The sequence below is a fragment of the Oncorhynchus masou genome, chromosome 5, assembly GCF_036934945.1.
Source record: "Oncorhynchus masou masou isolate Uvic2021 chromosome 5, UVic_Omas_1.1, whole genome shotgun sequence".
NCBI classification, from domain to species: domain Eukaryota; kingdom Metazoa; phylum Chordata; class Actinopteri; order Salmoniformes; family Salmonidae; genus Oncorhynchus; species Oncorhynchus masou.
Genome location: NC_088216.1, coordinates 72,604,157 through 72,610,156, shown reverse-complemented (window position 1 = coordinate 72,610,156; position 6,000 = coordinate 72,604,157).

Here is a 6,000-nt window from a genome sequence, read left to right as displayed (position 1 = left end):
CATGGTCAGCCTGCAGGCACCCGGCCCGCCACAAGGAGTCGCTAGAGCACGATGAGCCAAGTAAAGTCCCCCCGGGAAAACCCTCCCCTAACCCAGACGATGCTGGGCCAATTGTGCGCCGCCCTATGGGACTCCCAATTACGGATGGTTGTGATACAGCACGGGATCGAACCCAGGTCTGAAGTGACGCAGTGAGGAAATGTGGTTTTTATGTGGTTTTATTGTGGCTTTCATGGAACATTTCCACTTTTAGAACATGCCTTTAAGTAGAACCATGAGGAAATCTGTAGGAAACCTTATGCTGAAGTACTGAAATTCTCACAGAAGAACGTTGTGTCTTAACGTTCTCTGAACCATCTGAGAACATTCTCAATGTCAAACCAAGTTGGAGAACATTCTTAAAGCATTCCTAAAATTAAAATGAAATGTAACCATGTGTCAACTTTTAGGAACCATTCTGTTAAAGTAATAAAATACCAAGAAAATATATTTCGTGGGTCGAGTGCCTTAAATCTGCTGAGAATGTTCCAAAGCCAAGCAACTATCATGCACCATTCCCAGATAGATAGATATATTTTAACCTCTTTTTCATGATTTGTAATTGGTAGATACATTCTGTCCCATCACTGCATCTCCCGTACGGACTCGGGAGAGAGCCATGTGTCCTCCAAAACAAGACCCTGCCAAGCTTCTTAACACACTGCTTGCTTAACCCGGAACCCAGCCACACCAAAGTTTTGGGGGAAACACTGTACAACTTCCGACTGTGTCAGCGTGCATACGCCCGGCCCACCACAGGAGTCACTAGAGCACGATGGGACAAGGACATCTATGCCGGCCAAACCTTCCCCTAACCCGTACAACGCTGGGCCAATTGTGCGTCGCTTCATGGGTCTCCTGGTCGTGGCCACCTGCCACACAACCTGGGATCGAACCCGGAGTGACGCCTCAAGCGCTGCAGTGACTTAGACCTCTGCGCCACTCAGGAGGCCAAACATTCCCAGAAAGTTGTGAGAAGTTTGTATGCAAAATAGCCATAGGACAACCACGCTCTCACCAAGCTCTAAGAAACATATGCCCAAAATGTTATGTGCTAACTGGGACGTTTCTTCATTCATTTAGTTCAAATGTACAAACACCTACATAGCCCATTTAGCTTTTACCACACCTGTGCTCACTGAAAGTAATGGGTTTCTTGGCTGGACAGAAAACCATTTATCTAAGGTCTTGTCAAGACACGCAAAAATAAAATGCTTCACCTGAGGTGGAACTGGTTTGGTTGAAACTTGTGGCACCATCCATCTACCCAGTTTGTTGCTGGATTTGTGATCTGATTTGTAAGTCGCTCTAGGTAAGAGCTTCTGCTAAATGGTGAAAATGTAAATGTAAATTTCCCTCTCCGAACAATCTGTCCCAGCACTTGTAGTATTTAAATCCTGATGTAAAACATTGACACATGTAAGACAGCTTTGCCAAGAAAGTACAATTGAGTCCAAGCTCCAATAACCCATTGTGAGGCTAAGGGTTAGAGCCGGTTAATAAGAAATCGATTACATTTTCCCTCCAATTTACCTTAAGCTAGGATCTTCTTGACTGGTATTTTTTAGTATAGAAGATTGCTGATAATAGTTTTCTGTCCCCTTTTCAGTTTTATCGACAGAAAGAAAAGAAAGCAGATGGTTGGGTCTCAGACCATTTCATCAAATTCCACTAAGTTCTTTGCCACTTACAACTAAACAAGGTCCGTTCGATCTTTCTTTAGTGGTGACTCAAATTCAAGTAAAACATTCAAGCTGAATTTACTTAGACATAGTTTTTACTTTTTTATTTTTCCTTTAGCTTTTGCCCATTTAAAGTATTTGCAGGGGAGTCCTGAAGTACACTATATGGTTGAAAGTGAAGGAAGTGAAGATGGAGGAAGTAGTCTCGATTTATACCATTACAGGTATATTAGGCTTACCTCTGGTGAAGGTTTATTGAAGGGAAGTATGATATGGTCACATTGCGTCTGGTTAAGGTCAATTGAGAGCAGTTCCTATTGTACTGTGTAGTCTTACTTTGGACCTCTCCCCCACTTCTCCCAGCCCCTGTGGTCGATGATAATGAAATTACACATCCAGAATTATTATTTTGCGCAAACATATATACTGTAGATGATAGACTGCCAAATCCTGATGGAAAACACTGACACATGTAAGACAGCTTTGTCAAGAAAGTGCCATTAAGTCCAAACTCCAATAACCCATTATGAGGCTAAGGGGTAGAGCTGCTGCATGTAAGCTGGCAGGGGGCAATATCGGATCTGATAATGTGTGAATACATCCAACGCATTTTATCAGCCCCTTAGGCCTATCAGAAGGTGGCTTCAGTATGAATGGGAGAGAGGACAGGCCACTAAGGCCAGATGATAACAGACTATTCTGAGACAGATCAAAATGTCTGTTCTCACAGAGGACATGCTGGAGACTTTAATGTCAGGATTAACAGCGATAGCCATGGCAGTCATTCGCTGGAACGTTTCTTGGAGCTATTAGGTTCACCCTGGCTTGAATCCTGAGGTGAAGCTACAGCGCCTCTGGAGACTGAGAGCAGTTCCCATATAAAAAGCAGTAACTAATTATACACTCTATTACAGATGCATAATGTAACGTTTGTACACTGCATTTGGAAATAGACATTTTCCACATTTTGTTACATTACAGACTTATTATAAAATAAATAAAACATTTTCCTCATCGATCTGCACACAATGACCCATAATAATAAAGCATAAACAGGTTTTTAGAATTTTCTTGTAAATGAATAAACAAATAAAAAACAGAAATATCTTATTTATATAAGTATTCAGACTCTTTGCTACGAGACTCGAAATTGAGCTCAGGTGCATCCTGTTTCCATTGATCATCCTTGAGATGTTTATACAACTTGATTGGACTCCAGCTGTGGAGTCTCGTAGAAAATTAATTTGAAAAGGCACACACCTTTCTATGTAAGGTCCCACAGTTGACAGTGCATGTCAGAGCAAAAAACAAGCCATGAGGTCGAAGGAAATGTCTGTAAAGTTCCAAAACAGGATTGTGTCGAGGCACAGATCTGGGGAAGGGTACCAAAATATGTCTGCAGCATTGAAGGTCCCCAAGAACACAGTGGCTTCCATCATTCTTAAATGGAAAAAGTTTGGAACCACATTAATCTTCCTGGAGCTGGCCGCCCGGGCCAAACTGAGCAATTGGGGGAGAAGGGCCTTGCTCAGGGAGTTGACCAAGAACCCGGCGGTCACTCTGACAGAGCTCCAGAGTTTCTCTGTGGAGATGGGAGAACCTTCCAGAAGGACAACCATCTCTGCAGCACTCCATCAAGCAGGCCTTTATGATAGAGTGGCCAGACGGAAGCCCCTCTTCAGTAAAAGCATGCTTGGAGTTTGCCAAAAGGCACCTAAAGACTCTCAGACAATGAAAATCAAGATTTCCTGGTCTAATGAAACCAACATTGAACTCTTTGGCCTGAATGACAAGCGTCACATTTAGAGGAAATCTGGAAACCAAACCAAAGAAACCAAAGATGAATGGAGCAAAGTACAGAGAGATCCTTGATGAAAACCTGCTCCAGAGAGCTCAGGACCTCAGGATGATCCTAAGCACACAGCCAAGACAACGCAGCAGTGGCTTCGAGACAAGTGTCTGAATGTCCTTGAGTGTTCCAGCCAAAGCCCGGACTTGAACCTGATCGAACATCTCTGGAGAGACCTGAAAATAGCTGTGCAGCGACACTCCCCAGTACCTCTGTAACAGAGGTACTTGCTCTTCTGTTGTGATAAGAGAAATTGAGATTGGTATTCTTAGAAATATTGCTCAAGTAGTGAATTTGTGCTAGAGACAGCCGGTGTGGGCTTTAGTGGGGGATATGGGGTAAAACAATGTATTGTGGTTAACAACCTTCTCTCTCTGAGCTTTTGCCGTTCCTTCAATTTAAATTCTTAGATGAAAGAATTTAAATTCCAATACGCAGCGCACTCTCCGTGACTGCCGCTGTGGCTGAACAGTTTGTTTGTGTGCTTAACTCTGTCTGTAAACACACTGGATGATTCAGAATCCATTGAAGAGCTTGAGCGATTCATTAACGAGAGATACTTACCAACTCAAAGAAACATGTCGCTGGTTTCGGAGGATTCAAGCGTTGTTAAGGACAACCAACCAAATCAACAAAACCAGGTTGGCCAATAGGTATCAACGATGGAACCAAACCATGCCCTAGTAGGAGGGAGGCGCGTGTGGCGAGTGGGGAGAGGTTTACTGATATGGATGTTGACTTGTTAAAATCCATCAATGAAAGGCTTGCCAAACTTCATATCTTGGATATATTATGAGAGGACATCAATGCATTATGTGCTAGTCTCGAATTCAGCCAACGTCAGATTGATGATCTAAGGAAAGAGAACACGGAGCTGAAAAGTACTGTAGACTCTATTCACAGCAAGGTGGAGGTGGTGCAAAGGGAGAACAAACAACTTAAAGAAACATTGCTTGATGTACAGCGTCGATCAATGCGGAACAATCTAATACTTTCAGGGATAAGGAGAATGACAACAGCAGAGGCTGTGAGGACACAGTCCGAGACTTTATGTCAACTCAACTAAAACTGCCCACTGATGTTGTGCGTAATGCCACTTTCTCCAGAGTCCACAGAATAGGTAAGGCCTCTGGAAATAGGTCACGGGCTATTATTGCATGTTTTGATCAATTTAACCAAAAGGAAATGATGAAGGACATTTACATTTACATTTAAGTCATTTAGCAGACGCTCTTATCCAGAGCGACTTACATGGGGAGAGAACTCAGAAACACTGATTTTGGAATGAATGATCACTTCCCCACCGAGATCAATGAAAGGAGAAAAAAACTATATCCCATCATGAAGGAAAAGCGTTGCCTGAATCAACGAGTCTCCATGGTGATGGATAAACTTAAAATCAATGGGCAACTGTATCAGGACTCTAGAGTAACTCCCTGGTTATTTTAATTTAATGTTTAAAACTGAGTTTGTGTGTTGTAGTGTATCATGACAACTTCAACTATAATGAATACATGCTATATTGATCTCCACTTGATAAGGAAAGGGCTGCATATAGCTCAGGTTAATGTATGTAGCCTTCCTAACAAAATACATGATGTTTTTAACTTGGTCAACCTAAATAATATTCATATTTTGGCTTTGACCGAAACACGTTAAGGTGCACCTGTAAATAATGGGCAAATTAACATTCAAGGATATTGTCTACTGAGAAGGGACAGGAATAGGAATGGTGGGGGTGTTGCACTGTATATTCAGAATCATATACCTTTTAAGAGGAGGGATGACCTTAATGTATGTCAAATAGAGGCACTATGGGCTCAAGTACATCTGCCTCACCAGGCACCCATATTGGTAGGATGTGTGTATAGACCTCCTAGCTCTACGGTGTCCTGTCTGGATGACTTATGTACTGGGTTTGACAAGGCCACAGATAGCAACAGAGATGTATTTATCTTGGGGGATTCTAATATAAATTGGAATGATCACAATAATTAAAATAGAACAAAATTGATGAGATATGCTAAGAACTGTGGTTTGAAACAAATGGTTAATGATACTACTAGATCTTCAATTAAGTTGTGCAATCGTTCAGACACGTGCATTGATCTGATTTTCTGTAATATACCATTGCAATGCTTAAAAGCCAGATCAATGCCAGTGGGCTGGACAGACCATAATATTGTAACCATAACCATGAACACCAAGGTTCCAAAGAAAACCACTAGGATTGTGGTCAAAATAAATTTTAAAACATTTAATCATGAGTTATTTCTAAATGATTTGGCAGCTGTACCCTGGGAGCTGATTTATCTAGAGGATGATTTAAATCATTTAAATCACTACAGAATGTTTTATTGATTTTCTCATGGAGGTAATGGACCATCATGCCCCTATAAGAAAGAGTACAGTTGGTGCCCGTCCATCTCC